Source organism: Heterodontus francisci, chromosome 30 (genome assembly GCF_036365525.1).
Source record: "Heterodontus francisci isolate sHetFra1 chromosome 30, sHetFra1.hap1, whole genome shotgun sequence".
Lineage (NCBI taxonomy): Eukaryota > Metazoa > Chordata > Chondrichthyes > Heterodontiformes > Heterodontidae > Heterodontus > Heterodontus francisci.
In genome coordinates, this window is record NC_090400.1 from 22097442 (window position 1) to 22113918 (window position 16477).

A 16477-nucleotide genomic window follows, 5' to 3' on the forward strand; every position below is an offset into this window, starting at 1 on the left:
CTGGATAGGGTGTGAGGGAATCACTCTGTGTACTGGATAGGGTGTGAGGGAATCACTCTATACTGGATAGGGTGTGAGGGAGTCACTCTGTGCTGAACAGGGTGTGAGGAAATCACTCTGTGTACTGGATAGGGTGTGAGGGAATCACTCTGTGTACAGGATAGGGTGTGAGGGAATCACTGTACTGGATAGGGTGTGAGGGAATCACTCTGTGTACTGAACAGGGTGTGAGGGAATCACTCTGTACTGGATAGGGTGTGAGGGAATCACTCTGTGTACTGAACAGGGTGTGAGGGAATCATTCCATGTACTGAACAGGGTGTGAGGGAATCACTCTGTGTACTGAACAGGGTGTGAGGGAATCACTCTGTGTACTGGACAGGGTGTGAGGGAATCATTCCATGTACTGAACAGGGTGTGAGGGAATCACTCTGTGTACTGGATAGGGTGTGAGGGAATCACTCTGTGTACTGAACAGGGTGTGAGGGAATCACTCTGTGTACTGAACAGGGTGTGAGGGAATCACTCTGTGTACTGGATAGGGTGTGAGGGAGTCACTCTGTGCTGAACAGGGTGTGAGGAAATCACTCTGTACTGGATAGGGTGTGAGGGAATCACTCTGTACTGGATAGGGTGTGAGGGAATCACTCTGTGTACAGGATAGGGTGTGAGGGAATCACTCTGTACTGGATAGGGTGTGAGGGAATCACTCTGAGTACTGGATAGGGTGTGAGGGAATCACGCTGTGTACTGGATAGGGTGTGAGGGAATCACTCTGTGTACTGGATAGGGTGTGAGGGAATCACTCTGTGTACTGGATAGGGTGTGAGGGAATCACTCTATACTGGATAGGGTGTGAGGGAATCACTCTGTGTACTGGATAGGGTGTGAGGGAATCACTCTGTGTACTGGATAGGGTGTGAGGGAATCACTCTGTGTACTGGATAGGGTGTGAGGGAATCACTCTGTGTACTGGATAGGGTGTGAGGGAATCACTCTGTGTACTGGATAGGGTGTGAGGGAATCACTCTGTGTACTGGATAGGGTGTGAGGGAATCACTCGGTGTACAAGATAGGGTGTGAGGGAATCACTCTGTGTACAGGATAGGGTGTGAGGGAATCACTCTGTGTACTGGATAGGGTGTGAGGGAATCACTCTGTGTACAGGAAAGGGTGTGAGGGAATCACTCTGTACTGGATAGGGTGTGAGGGAATCACTCTGTGCACTGAACAGGTTGTGAGGGAATCACTCTGTGTACTGGATAGGATGTGAGGGAATCACTCTGTGTACTGGATAGGGTGAGAGGGAATCACTCTGTGTACTGGATAGGGTGTGAGGGAATCACTCTGTGTACTGGATAGGATGTGAGGGAATCACTCTGTGTACTGGATAGCGTGTGAGGGAATCACTCTGTGTACTGGATAGGATGTGAGGGAATCACTCTGTGTACAGGATAGGGTGTGAGGGAATCACTCTGTGTACTGGATAGGGTGTGAGGGAATCACTCTGTGTACTGGATAGGGTGAGAGGGAATCACTCTGTGTACTGGATAGGGTGTGAGGGAATCACTCTGTGTACTGGATAGGGTGTGAGGGAATCACTCTGTGTACTGGATAGCGTGTGAGGGAATCACTCTGTGTACTGGATAGGGTGTGAGGGAATCACTCTGTGTACTGGATAGGGTGTGAGGGAATCACTCTGTGCACTGGATAGGGTGTGAGGGAATCACTCTGTGTACTGGATAGGGTGTGAGGGAATCACTCTGTGCACTGGATAGGGTGTGAGGGAATCACTCTGTGTACTGGATAGGGTGTGAGGGAATCACTCTGTGCACTGGATAGGGTGTGAGGGAATCACTCTGTGTACTGGTTAGGGTGTGAGGGAATCACTCTGTGTACTGGATAGGGTGTGAGGGAATCACTCTGTACTGGATAGGGTGTGAGGGAATCACTCTGTGCACTGAACAGGTTGTGAGGGAATCACTCTGTGTACTGGATAGGATGTGAGGGAATCACTCTGTGTACTGGATAGGGTGAGAGGGAATCACTCTGTGTACTGGATAGGATGTGAGGGAATCACTCTGTGTACTGGATAGGGTGTGAGGGAATCACTCTGTGTACTGGATAGGATGTGAGGGAATCACTCTGTGTACTGGATAGGGTGTGAGGGAATCACTCTGTGTACTGGATAGGATGTGAGGGAATCACTCTGTGTACAGGATAGGGTGTGAGGGAATCACTCTGTGTACTGGATAGGGTGTGAGGGAATCACTCTGTGTACAGGATAGGGTGTGGGGGAATCACTCTGTGTACTGGATAGGGTGTGAGGGAATCACTCTGTGTACAGGATAGGGTGTGAGGGAATCACTCTGAACTGGATAGGGTGTGAGGGAATCACTCTGTGCTGAACAGGGTGTGAGGGAATCACTCTGTACTGGATAGGGTGTGAGGTAATCACGCTGTGTACTGGATAGGGTGTGAGGGAATCACTCTGTGTACTGGATAGGGTGTGAGGGAATCACTCTGTGTACTGGACAGGGTGTGAGGGAATCACTCTGTGTACTGAACAGGGTGTGAGGGAATCACTCTGTGTACTGGATAGGGTGTGAGGGAATCACTCTGTGTACTGGATAGGGTGTGAGGGAATCACTCTGTACTGGATAGGGTGTGAGGGAATCACTCTGTGTACTGGATAGGGTGTGAGGGAATCACTCTGTGTACTGGATAGGGTGTGAGGGAATCACTCTGTGTACTGGATAGTGTGTGAGGGAATCACTCTGTGTACTGGATAGGGTGTGAGGGAATCACTCTGTGTACTGAACAGGGTGTGAGGGAATCACTCTGTGTACTGGATAGGGTGTGAGGGAATCACTCTGTGTACTGGATAGTGTGTGAGGGAATCACTCTGTGTACTGGATAGGGTGTGAGGGAATCACTCTGTGTACTGAACAGGGTGTGAGGGAATCACTCTGTGTACTGTTTAGGGTGTGAGGGAATCACTCTGTACTGGATAGGGTGTGAGGGAATCACTCTGTGTACTGGATAGGGTGTGAGGGAATCGCTCTGTGTATTGAATAGGGTGTGAGGGAATCACTCTGTGTACTGGATAGGGTGTGAGGGAATCACTCTGTGTACTGGATAGGGTGTGAGGGAATCACTCTGTGTACTGGATAGGGTGTGAGGGAATCACTCTGTGTACTGGATAGGGTGTGAGGAAATCACTCTGTGTCCTGGATAGGGTGTGAGGAAATCACTCTGTGTACTGTTTAGGGTGTGAGAGAATCACTCTGTGTACAGGATAGGGTGTGAGGGAATCGTTCTGTGTACTGGATAGGGTGTGAGGGAATCACTCTGTGTACTGGATAGGGTGTGAGGGAATCACTGTGTACTGAACAGGGTGTGAGGGAATCACTCTGTGTACAGGATAGGGTGTGAGGAAATCACTCTGTGTACTGGATAGGGTGTGAGGAAATCACTCTGTGTACTGGATAGGGTGTGAGGGAATCACTGTGTACTGAACAGGGTGTGAGGGAATCACTCTGTGTACAGGATAGGGTGTGAGGAAATCACTCTGTGTACTGGATAGGGTGTGAGGAAATCACTCTGTGTACTGGATAGGGTGTGTGGGAATCACTGTGTACTGAACAGGGTGTGAGGGAATCACTCTGTGTACTGGATAGGGTGTGAGGGAATCACTCTGTGTACTGAACAGGGTGTGAGGGAATCATTCCATGTACTGAACAGGGTGTGAGGGAATCACTCTGTGTACTGGATAGGGTGTGAGGAAATCACTCTGTACTGGATCGGGTGTGAGGGAATCACTCTGTGTACTGTTTAGGGTGTGAGGGAATCACTCTGTACTGGATAGGGTGTGAGGGAATCACTCTGTGTACTGGATAGGATGTGAGGGAATCACTCTGTGTACTGAACAGGGTGTGAGGGAATCACTCTGTGTACTGAACAGGGTGTGAGGGAATCACTCTGTGTACTGAACAGGGTGTGAGGGAATTACTCTGTGTACTGGATAGGGTGTGAGGGAATCACTCTGTGTACTGGATAGGATGTGAGGGAATCACTCTGTGTACTGAACAGGGTGTGAGGGAATCACTCTGTGTACTGAACAGGGTGTGAGGGAATCACTCTGTGTACTGAACAGGGTGTGAGGGAATTACTCTGTGTACTGGATAGGGTGTGAGGGAATCACTCTGTGTACTGGATAGGATGTGAGGGAATCACTCTGTGTACTGGATAGGGTGAGAGGGAATCACTCTGTGTACTGGATAGGGTGTGAGGGAATCACTCTGTGTACTGGATAGGATGTGAGGGAATCACTCTGTGTACTGGATAGCGTGTGAGGGAATCACTCTGTGTACTGGATAGGATGTGAGGGAATCACTCTGTGTACAGGATAGGGTGTGAGGGAATCACTCTGTGTACTGGATAGGGTGTGAGGGAATCACTCTGTGTACAGGAAAGGGTGTGAGGGAATCACTCTGTACTGGATAGGGTGTGAGGGAATCACTCTGTGCACTGGATAGGGTGTGAGGGAATCACTCTGTGTACTGGATAGGGTGTGAGGGAATCACTCTGTGTACTGGATAGGGTGTGAGGGAATCACTCTGTGTACTGGATAGGGTGAGAGGGAATCACTCTGTGTACTGGATAGGGTGTGAGGAAATCACTCTGTGTACTGGATAGGATGTGAGGGAATCACTCTGTGTACTGGATAGGGTGCGAGGGAATCACTCTCTGTACTGGATAGGGTGTGAGGGAATCACTCTGTGTACTGGATCGGGTGTGAGGGAATCACTCTGTGTACTGGATAGGGTGTGAGGGAATCACTCTGTGTACAGGATAGGGTGTGAGGGAATCACTCTGAACTGGATAGGGTGTGAGGGAATCACTCTGTGTACTGAACAGGGTGTGAGGGAATCACTCTGTACTGGATAGGGTGTGAGGTAATCACTCTGTGTACTGGATAGGGTGTGAGGGAATCACTCTGTGTACTGGATAGGATGTGAGGGAATCACTCTGTGTACTGGATAGGATGTGAGGGAATCACTCTGTGTACTGGATAGGGTGTGAGGGAATCACTCTGTGTACTGGATAGGGTGAGAGGGAATCACTCTGTGTACTGGATAGGGTGTGAGGGAATCACTCTCTGTACTGGATAGGGTGTGAGGGAATCACTCTGTGTACTGGATAGGGTGTGAGGGAATCACTCTGTGTACTGGATAGGGTGTGAGGGAATCACTCTGTGTACTGGATAGGATGTGAGGGAATCACTCTGTGTACTGGATAGGGTGTGAGGGAATCACTCTCTGTACTGGATAGGGTGTGAGGGAATCACTCTGTGTACTGGATCGGGTGTGAGGGAATCACTCTGTGTACTGGATAGGGTGTGAGGGAATCACTCTCTGTACTGGATAGGGTGTGAGGGAATCACTCTGTGTACTGGATAGGGTGTGAAGGAATCACTCTGTGTACTGGATAGGGTGTGAGGGAATCACTCTCTGTACTGGATCGGGTGTGAGGGAATCACTCTGTGTACTGGATAGGGTGTGAGGGAATCACTCTGTGTACTGGATAGGGTGTGAGGGAATCACTCTCTGTACTGGATAGGGTGTGAGGGAATCACTCTGTGTACTGGATAGGGTGTGAGGGAATCACTCTGTGTACTGGATAGGGTGTGAGGGAATCACTCTGTGTACTGGATAGGATGTGAGGGAATCACTCTGTGTACTGGATAGGGTGTGAGGGAATCACTCTCTGTACTGGATAGGGTGTGAGGGAATCACTCTGTGTACTGGATCGGGTGTGAGGGAATCACTCTGTGTACTGGATAGGGTGTGAGGAAATCACTCTGTGCTGAACAGGGTGTGAGGAAATCACTCTGTGTACTGGATAGGGTGTGAGGGAATCACTCTCTGTACTGGATAGGGTGTGAGGGAATCACTCTGTGTACTGGATAGGGTGTGAGGGAATCACTCTGTGTACTGGATAGGATGTGAGGGAATCACTCTGTGTACTGAACAGGGTGTGAGGGAATCACTCTGTGTACTGGATAGGGTGTGAGGGAATCACTCTGTGTACAGGATAGGGTGTGAGGGAATCACTCTGTACTGGATAGGGTGTGAGGGAATCACTCTGTGTACTGAACAGGGTGTGAGGGAATCACTCTGTACTGGATAGGGTGTGAGGGAATCACTCTGTGTACTGAACAGGGTGTGAGGGAATCATTCCATGTACTGAACAGGGTGTGAGGGAATCACTCTGTGTACTGAACAGGGTGTGAGGGAATCACTCTGTGTACTGGACAGGGTGTGAGGGAATCATTCCATGTACTGAACAGGGTGTGAGGGAATCACTCTGTGTACTGGATAGGGTGTGAGGGAATCACTCTGTGTACTGAACAGGGTGTGAGGGAATCACTCTGTGTACTGAACAGGGTGTGAGGGAATCACTCTGTGTACTGGATAGGGTGTGAGGGAGTCACTCTGTGCTGAACAGGGTGTGAGGAAATCACTCTGTACTGGATAGGGTGTGAGGGAATCACTCTGTGTACTGAACAGGGTGTGAGGGAATTACTCTGTGTACTGGATAGGGTGTGAGGGAATCACTCTGTGTACTGGATAGGATGTGAGGGAATCACTCTGTGTACTGAACAGGGTGTGAGGGAATCACTCTGTGTACTGAACAGGGTGTGAGGGAATCACTCTGTGTAATGAACAGGGTGTGAGGGAATTACTCTGTGTACTGGATAGGGTGTGAGGGAATCACTCTGTGTACTGGATAGGATGTGAGGGAATCACTCTGTGTACTGGATAGGGTGAGAGGGAATCACTCTGTGTACTGGATAGGGTGTGAGGGAATCACTCTGTGTACTGGATAGGATGTGAGGGAATCACTCTGTGTACTGGATAGCGTGTGAGGGAATCACTCTGTGTACTGGATAGGATGTGAGGGAATCACTCTGTGTACAGGATAGGGTGTGAGGGAATCACTCTGTGTACTGGATAGGGTGTGAGGGAATCACTCTGTGTACAGGAAAGGGTGTGAGGGAATCACTCTGTACTGGATAGGGTGTGAGGGAATCACTCTGTGCACTGGATAGGGTGTGAGGGAATCACTCTGTGTACTGGATAGGGTGTGAGGGAATCACTCTGTGTACTGGATAGGGTGTGAGGGAATCACTCTGTGTACTGGATAGGGTGAGAGGGAATCACTCTGTGTACTGGATAGGGTGTGAGGAAATCACTCTGTGTACTGGATAGGATGTGAGGGAATCACTCTGTGTACTGGATAGGGTGTGAGGGAATCACTCTCTGTACTGGATAGGGTGTGAGGGAATCACTCTGTGTACTGGATCGGGTGTGAGGGAATCACTCTGTGTACTGGATAGGGTGTGAGGGAATCACTCTGTGTACAGGATAGGGTGTGAGGGAATCACTCTGAACTGGATAGGGTGTGAGGGAATCACTCTGTGTACTGAACAGGGTGTGAGGGAATCACTCTGTACTGGATAGGGTGTGAGGTAATCACTCTGTGTACTGGATAGGGTGTGAGGGAATCACTCTGTGTACTGGATAGGATGTGAGGGAATCACTCTGTGTACTGGATAGGATGTGAGGGAATCACTCTGTGTACTGGATAGGGTGTGAGGGAATCACTCTGTGTACTGGATAGGGTGAGAGGGAATCACTCTGTGTACTGGATAGGGTGTGAGGGAATCACTCTCTGTACTGGATAGGGTGTGAGGGAATCACTCTGTGTACTGGATAGGGTGTGAGAGAATCACTCTGTGTACTGGATAGGGTGTGAGGGAATCACTCTGTGTACTGGATAGGATGTGAGGGAATCACTCTGTGTACTGGATAGGGTGTGAGGGAATCACTCTCTGTACTGGATAGGGTGTGAGGGAATCACTCTGTGTACTGGATCGGGTGTGAGGGAATCACTCTGTGTACTGGATAGGGTGTGAGGGAATCACTCTCTGTACTGGATAGGGTGTGAGGGAATCACTCTGTGTACTGGATAGGGTGTGAAGGAATCACTCTGTGTACTGGATAGGGTGTGAGGGAATCACTCTCTGTACTGGATCGGGTGTGAGGGAATCACTCTGTGTACTGGATAGGGTGTGAGGGAATCACTCTGTGTACTGGATAGGGTGTGAGGGAATCACTCTCTGTACTGGATAGGGTGTGAGGGAATCACTCTGTGTACTGGATAGGGTGTGAGGGAATCACTCTGTGTACTGGATAGGGTGTGAGGGAATCACTCTGTGTACTGGATAGGATGTGAGGGAATCACTCTGTGTACTGGATAGGGTGTGAGGGAATCACTCTCTGTACTGGATAGGGTGTGAGGGAATCACTCTGTGTACTGGATCGGGTGTGAGGGAATCACTCTGTGTACTGGATAGGGTGTGAGGAAATCACTCTGTGTACTGAACAGGGTGTGAGGGAATCACTCTGTGTACTGGATAGGGTGTGAGGGAATCACTCTCTGTACTGGATAGGGTGTGAGGGAATCACTCTGTGTACTGGATCGGGTGTGAGGGAATCACTCTGTGTACTGGATAGTGTGTGAGGGAATCACTCTGTGTACTGGATAGGATGTGAGGGAATCACTCTGTGTACTGAACAGGGTGTGAGGGAATCACTCTGTGTACTGGATAGGGTGTGAGGGAATCACTCTGTGTACAGGATAGGGTGTGAGGGAATCACTCTGTACTGGATAGGGTGTGAGGGAATCACTCTGTGTACTGAACAGGGTGTGAGGGAATCACTCTGTACTGGATAGGGTGTGAGGGAATCACTCTGTGTACTGAACAGGGTGTGAGGGAATCATTCCATGTACTGAACAGGGTGTGAGGGAATCACTCTGTGTACTGAACAGGGTGTGAGGGAATCACTCTGTGTACTGGACAGGGTGTGAGGGAATCATTCCATGTACTGAACAGGGTGTGAGGGAATCACTCTGTGTACTGGATAGGGTGTGAGGGAATCACTCTGTGTACTGAACAGGGTGTGAGGGAATCACTCTGTGTACTGAACAGGGTGTGAGGGAATCACTCATTGTACTGGATAGGGTGTGAGGGAGTCACTCTGTGCTGAACAGGGTGTGAGGAAATCACTCTGTACTGGATAGGGTGTGAGGGAATCACTCTGTGTACTGGATAGGGTGTGAGGGAATCACTCCGTGTACTGAACAGGTTGTGAGGGAATCACTCTGTGTACAGGATAGGGTGTGAGGGAATCACTCTGTGTACTGGATAGGGTGTGAGGGAATCACTCTGTGTACTGAACAGGGTGTGAGGGAATCACTCTGTGTACTGGATAGGGTGTGAGGGAATCACTCTGTGTACTGAACAGGGTGTGAGGGAATCACTCTGTGTACAGGATAGGGTGTGAGGGAATCACTCTGTGTACTGGATAGGGTGTGAGGGAATCACTCTGTGTACAGGATAGGGTGTGAGGGAATCACTCTGTGTACTGGATAGGGTGTGAGGGAATCACTCTGTGTACAGGATAGTGTGTGAGGGAATCATTCTGTGTACTGGATAGGGTGTGAGGGAATCACTCTGTGTGCTGGATAGGGTGTGAGGGAATCACTCTGTGTACTGGATAGGGTGTGAGGGAATCACTCTGTGTACTGGATAGGGTGTGAGGGAATCACTCTGTGTGCTGGATAGGGTGTGAGGGAATCACTCTGTGTACTGGATAGGGTGTGAGGGAATCACTCTGTGTCCTGGATAGGGTGTGAGGGAATCACTCTGTGTACTGGATAGGGTGTGAGGGAATCACTCTGTGTACTGGACAGGGTGTGAGGGAATCACTCTGTGTACTGGATAGGGTGTGAGGGAATCACTCTGTGTACTGGATAGGGTGTGAGGGAATCACTCTGTGTACTGGATAGGGTGTGAGGGAATCACTCTGTGTACTGGACAGGGTGTGAGGGAATCACTCTGTGTACTGGATAGGGTGTGAGGGAATCACTCTGTGTACTGGATAGAGTGTGAGGGAATCACTCTGTGTACTGGATAGAGTGTGAGGGAATCACTCTGTGTACTGGATAGAGTGTGAGGGAATCACTCTGTGTACTGGATAGGGTGTGAGGGAATCACTCTGTGTACTGGACAGGGTGTGAGGGAATCACTCTGTGTACTGGATAGAGTGTGGCGTCATTGCCCTGATATACTGGAGCATTTAAGGAGTGCCTCAACGATTGAGTTCATTGTCAATAACCACACATTGAATATGAGAAAAAAAAACAGCAGTGTGCAGATTTCCATCTTTGACTCTCTTCTGTTTCTGGCAGCAACCAAAGCCTCTTGCACCTCTGACTGTGTGATATCTCCTTCCCTTCATGCTGCTGCTAAGTTACCATTAGGAACGTCATGCATTTTGCCAGCAGCAGCTTCTGGTCTGCAAGCTGGAAATTGCCCATAATGCAGTGTCTGCAAGTAGTACAGAAAATTCCTGCTGATCTCTCTGCCTATCATACACTCCCAACCAATAAAGCTTCGCACCAGGAATTCTATTCCATATTGGACCAGAATTTGCTGCCAAAATAATGGTGATGCTAATGGTGCCACTGTTATTTATGCGTATCTGCTAAGATAACTTCAAGTGAGTGGTCGATGTGTGATTAAATGCAAATAATCAAAAGTTGCTGTTCAAGTTGTACCACTCCACTGTTAGCTTCCCAAAAATATCATCTTGCTGTCTGCCTCATCATTGAAATGCATTGAGTTGCTATATTAGCATGGTCGATACAAACTAAAGAGGTCACAGATATTTAAGACTAGCAATTAGAATGAGGACCATTTTAATAGCATGATAATTGTTAATTCTTGTCAATCAACCTCTCTGGTCTTGAAAATTAACTATTACAAGTGTGGAGTCTCTTTCCTTCAGGTTGTGAATTGCTTTCGGAGATTATAAAAACATCACTTTTTAAAAAATCTTTCTTTTCCTTTTTGTCTCTTTTTTCTCTCTCTGTTAATCCAATCTTTCTTTCCTTCTCTTTTATTTCTCTCTCTATTCCTGATTTGACATTGAATTCACCCACTCTAATTCATCCTCCATCCCAGTCCTTCCACTGTTTAGTTCCCAATATTTCAATCTGATTGGTTAAGGAGATTCCTTGTCACTGGCCCATTTCACTCAGGTCCCAGATACCTTCACTCTTTCTCCCGTTGTGCTGTTATCAGCTTGCATTTAGTTAGCTTAACTTAGTTAGCTTTTGCCAGAGCTGCAGAGTGTAGGTGCAAGTCTAACTAAATGGCAGACGCCATTAGGTGCCCTGCTACAGCAAAATCTAGCCCAATGTTTATCGTCTTTTCATTTGTGTACATGTCAGTGTGTTGGGTAAACACATGGGGGCACTAAAATCCATATTCTGATCGACCACATTGGAGTTTCTAAAGCACATTTCCCACAGTTTCTATGACAGCTGATTCCTGTGCTGATCAATAGGCTCAAAGAGTCATAGAGTTATACAGCACAGAAACAGGCCCTTCGGCCCAACTCACCCACATTTCAGAATAATTATCTGCTGATCTGTATTTTTCGAATGTACATATTGCACTGTCATCATATGATTTACTTTATATTTTTTATTGCACAATTCAACTTTCTGTGACAACCTTTGGTTCTTTTAGTGTCAACATAGCTGGGTACAAATCACTGGCTGTTCCAGGTGTACTTCACCAGTTACCCAATAACTGGGCGGCACAGTGGCGCAGTGGTTAGCACCGCAGCCTCACAGCTCCAGCGACCCGGGTTCAATTCTGGGTACTGCCTGTGTGGAGTTTGCAAGTTCTCCCTGTGTCTGCGTGGGTTTCCTCCAGGTGCTCTGGTTTCCTCCCACAGCCAAAAAAGACGCAGGTTGGTAGGTAAATTGGCCATTATAAATTGTCACTAGTATAGGTAGGTGGTAGGGAAATATACGGACAGGTGGGGATGTGGTAGGAATATGGGATTAATGTAGGATTAGTATAAATGGGTGGTTGATGGTCGGCACAGACTCGGTGGGCCAAAGGGCCTGTTTCAGTGCTGTAATTCTAAAAAAAAAACAAGGGCAGGGCTTCACTATGGCTGATAGAACAAATATGCAGAAACTCGCCAATCAAAGTTAGACAGGCAAGTCTGAAAGAACCAATTCAAGTGGATGAGGAGGGAAGGGTGGGACACGTTTGCTCTGAGCTTCAGCGGAGGGAAGGGTGGGACACGTTTGCTCTGAGCTTCAGCCATGGAGGCTACTGTATAAAGCTTTAATTCAAAGTGAGGAAAGGGAAGAATTCCACTCAGGATCCCATCTTTACCTCATGTGGTACCTGACCACATTGGGACCGAAAATCTCAAACTTATTTGGCCATATCGGCCATATCACATTTCCGCAGCCCTTCATATTTTCAATCTCTTAAATCTTCTTTGGGTTTCTGTCCAGGGTTAGAAGTTCTGTAGGTTCATCAAAGCCCAATTTCTGCTGCTACGCTGACACGAGACAACATGTTACAACTATGAGAACTGATGTGAATCTGTAACACTTCCATACTAAATTTCCAAAATTATGGAACTGATATTATCTTGTCTAACCTTATTCTCAAGCAAAAACTGCCACCAGGGTGCTGAGCTAGTGTAAACTCAATAGGGTGGCACAGTGGTTAGCACTACAGCCTCACAGCTCCAGCGACCTGGGTTCAGTTCTGGGTACTGCCTGTGTGGAGTTTGCAAGTTCTCCCTATGACTATGTGGGTTTCCACCGAGTCCTCTGGTTTCCTTCCACAGCCAAAGACTTGCAGGTTGATAGGTAAATTGCCCCTAGTATAGGTAGGTGGTAGAAGAATTGTGGGGATGTGGTAGGGAATATGGGATTAATGTAAGATTAGTATAAATGGGTGGTTGAAGGTCAGCACAGACCCAAAGGGCCTGTTTCAGTGCTGTATCTCTCTATGTAGAGCTCAGGACTGGCATGGAGGCAAAGTACATGTAGCAATGCAGAATGCATTAATACATGCAATAACTGCATCAATTTGAGGCTGGACTGGTACATGCAGCAACTGCACCAATGTGAGGCTGGATCCGTACATGCAGTGGCTGCTCCAAGTTTATTTTAGTAGTTACCCAATCAATCAAGAGCAGGGGCCCACTATGTCGGATGGAACAATTATGCAGAAACTAGGGGTCTGGAGAAATACATGCAGTATCAGTACCAATGTTGCATTGCAGTGATATATACAATAGTTGCCAGGCTGGTATTGTAATAAATCTACAAATCTAATATCAAACATTGAACTTTGGTTTCAAAGATCATTTTCAGTATCCCCTAACCATTGGTGGTCTTGATATTGAATTTTCTTCTCTGATAGGCACTGATGTCAATATAAGATACATGTTATTGTTGTATTTTTCATTTGTCATTGAAGGAGATTAATGATTGACACAAATAGTGCAACATGAGGTGCTGTAAATGTGAGATTCACACCTGCTGCAGTTCCACAGCTCCTCTTATCTAAAAGTTATAAACAGCTTTGTTATTGTTTAAGTCCTTAAACTTGAACACCCGCGGGAAGGTCCCTCACTTGGTGTCCAGCGCAGCTGCTAACCTAGTTTTGTTTCTCTTTCCAAAAAAAAGCAATTTGCTCATTTTCTCCTCAGATTTTCCCCTTCTTCCCTAAAGGTGCTAAATTTCACAGAGCGGAGAGCTCTCTGGTACCTGACCTAAGTGATCATTCTTCATGTGTGAGCCGAAACATTGCAGGTTAGAAGGCTATTTAATTGTGGAGGGCATCACAGTCAAGCTTAATCCCACTCTCACCCGTCGTCCATGCGCATGTATGTTCCCGAAGAGGGAGGAGGAGCCCTGGATAAGTTTCCTCTCTCTAACTCAGAAATGTAGAGCAGCATGGCTCAGTGGCAGCACTCTTTCCTCTGAGTTTACAAGCTCAGCCCCCCACTCCAGGACCTAAGCACAGAAATCTTTTGGACTCTTTGGTGCTGCACTGTCATGGGTGGTTGACTCTTAAATGTCCTCTGAAATCGCCTAGCAAGCCACTCAGTTCAAGGGCAATTAGTGATGAACAATACATGTTAGCCTAGTCAGCGATGCCCCATCCCACAAACAAAAAGCAAACTACACTAGGCAATTATTTTTTAACCTAAATCTGTTGTTCCACCTTTTTTCTGTGGATTTACTCCCCTGCTGCCAATTTTCCCTAAGTCATTGATTCCTTGCTGGGATTCGAATCCATAGGTGTGCTTGTCCAGCTCTCCAACCATCTGGAGAGTGAGGGTGATTTACTTATTGGCTTGCTGTCCAAGTTCACTCCCACATCTCTTAATAATCTTTTAACCCCAAGACCATCTTGATCTCTGTAGTGTCCCTATTCATTGTTTCAGCTCTTACCTTAAATAATGTTTCAGGTACAAAGGCACTGGTCATTCCCATAATCAGTCCAGCGTCTTCTATTCAAAAGTGTGCCCATACTTCTTAATATCGAATGATGCAATAGCACAACCCAGCATTGTAGCAATAGGATTCCTTTGTGATCTGAACTGGATATCGTGTCATTCACACATGCCCTCATGCATGTCTCTAATTTTCTAAAAGGCAAACTGAGAAATACTTAGTGAGACAAAGCCAGAAATGAATCATAAGCTGATTAATTTACAGGCAGTCAGTGAACAAATAGAGCGACTGTCAAAGCGAACGAACTCCAGTTACTTCACTCAATCTCACTTCAATAATAACAACTCTCATTCAATAAAATGTCCTAAGGTTCTTCACAGGAATGTAATCAGATAAAAATTAACACTGAGCCAAAGAAAGGGACATTAGGAGAAGTGGCCAAATGTTTGGTCAAAGGGATAGGTTTTAAGGAGTGTCTTAAAGGAGGAGAGGCAGAGAGGTTTAAGGAAGCTGAAGGTGCTGCTACCAATGCTGGGACATGGAAGTTGTGAATGCATATGACAAGGTCAGAGTTGGAAAGATACAGAGTTCTCAAAGGGTTGTAGAGCTGGAGGAGGTTATAGAGAAAGGGAAGGTTGGGGCAATGGAGGGATTTGAACAGAGGCTGAGAGTTAGCCTGCTGTTACCTTCTTCATGACATTTTGCCCACCACCTTACATTTGCCTTAGATCATGGCAGAGTCATAGTTGATGCCCTTTTCTTTATGACAAGCCTTGACCAGAAACTCTGCTGTCTGGATTGCATCTCTGCTCTGTGACATGCCCTGGGATGGAGCTCTGCTCTGTGATATGCCCTGGGATGGAGCTCTGCTCTGTGATATGCCATGGGATGGAGCTCTGCTCTGTGACATGCCCTGGGATGGAGCTCTGCTCTATGAAATACACTGGGCTGGAACACTACTCTGTGGCATGCCCTGGAGCCCTGCTGTGCAACAAATCCAAATCTAACATTAGAGCTGTGTCTCATAGGCCAATGTCTGGGAGTATGTCTCAACATTAGGAAAGCTTTTAAAGCCAAATTGCAATGAGGATCCATCTAAAACTTCTTTCTGGCTTTTTCATGGCGAGGTTGTCACTTGTTTCCAGTTTTCTCCCCATCTCTGCTGAAAACAATAAACCCCACTGTGATACCATTCTACAGGCTCTGGTTGCTCCCTCCCAATACCTCACACATATGTGGGCCAAGACATTGAGTGTCAGCAGGCATTGAAACACAAAAGGGTTCAGTAGCACAATGACTATATTACAGGACCATTAATCCAGAGACCTCTGCTGACGATCCAGAGTTTAAATCCCACCAGGGACAGTTTGAGAATTTCTATTCAGTTTAGAAGTTTTGGAATTCTCAGTAAAAGTTAACATGAAGCTGTCAAATTGCTGTTAAAACCTAATTAATTCAGAATGTCTTCACCAATATCTGTTAGGGAAGGAAACCTGTCCTTACTTGGTCTATGTGTGGCTCCAATCCCATAATGTGATTGACTCCTAATTGGCCTAACAAGTCACTCAGCTGTTTCAAACTGCTACACTTCAGTGTTTATAAAGAGGGCCCACTTAATTTCATTCAGTGCAACACTGCGGCAAATTATTCGGTCCCCACGCCCTCCCTGGTTGAGATCAGTGAACTCAGCACAGACTAAGAATGGGACTTGAGCCTTCCTGGTCTGTCTGGTTCAGTTGGTTTAATTGATTACGTTGGCAGCAGCAGTGAAGGTTGAAGTCGCGAACGCTGTATTCTCTTAATCCTATTTTTAATCTGTCATTTTCAGCATAAACTTGAAGCACTTACCTAAGCAATTTGAAAATAAGCCTGTTAGTGATGGTAATATCACTTCCTCTGTGCTATAGTATGGGAGCAAAACAGCTGGAGTTACGTCCTTGAGGTTATTTGGTGTTTTGGAATTTTTACACGTGAAAGAAGCATAAAACCTCAAAAGAAATCCTACCATTTGTTGAAAAATGATGAGATTGCTATAAAAATGAGGCGTATTTTTGTCCCTGTG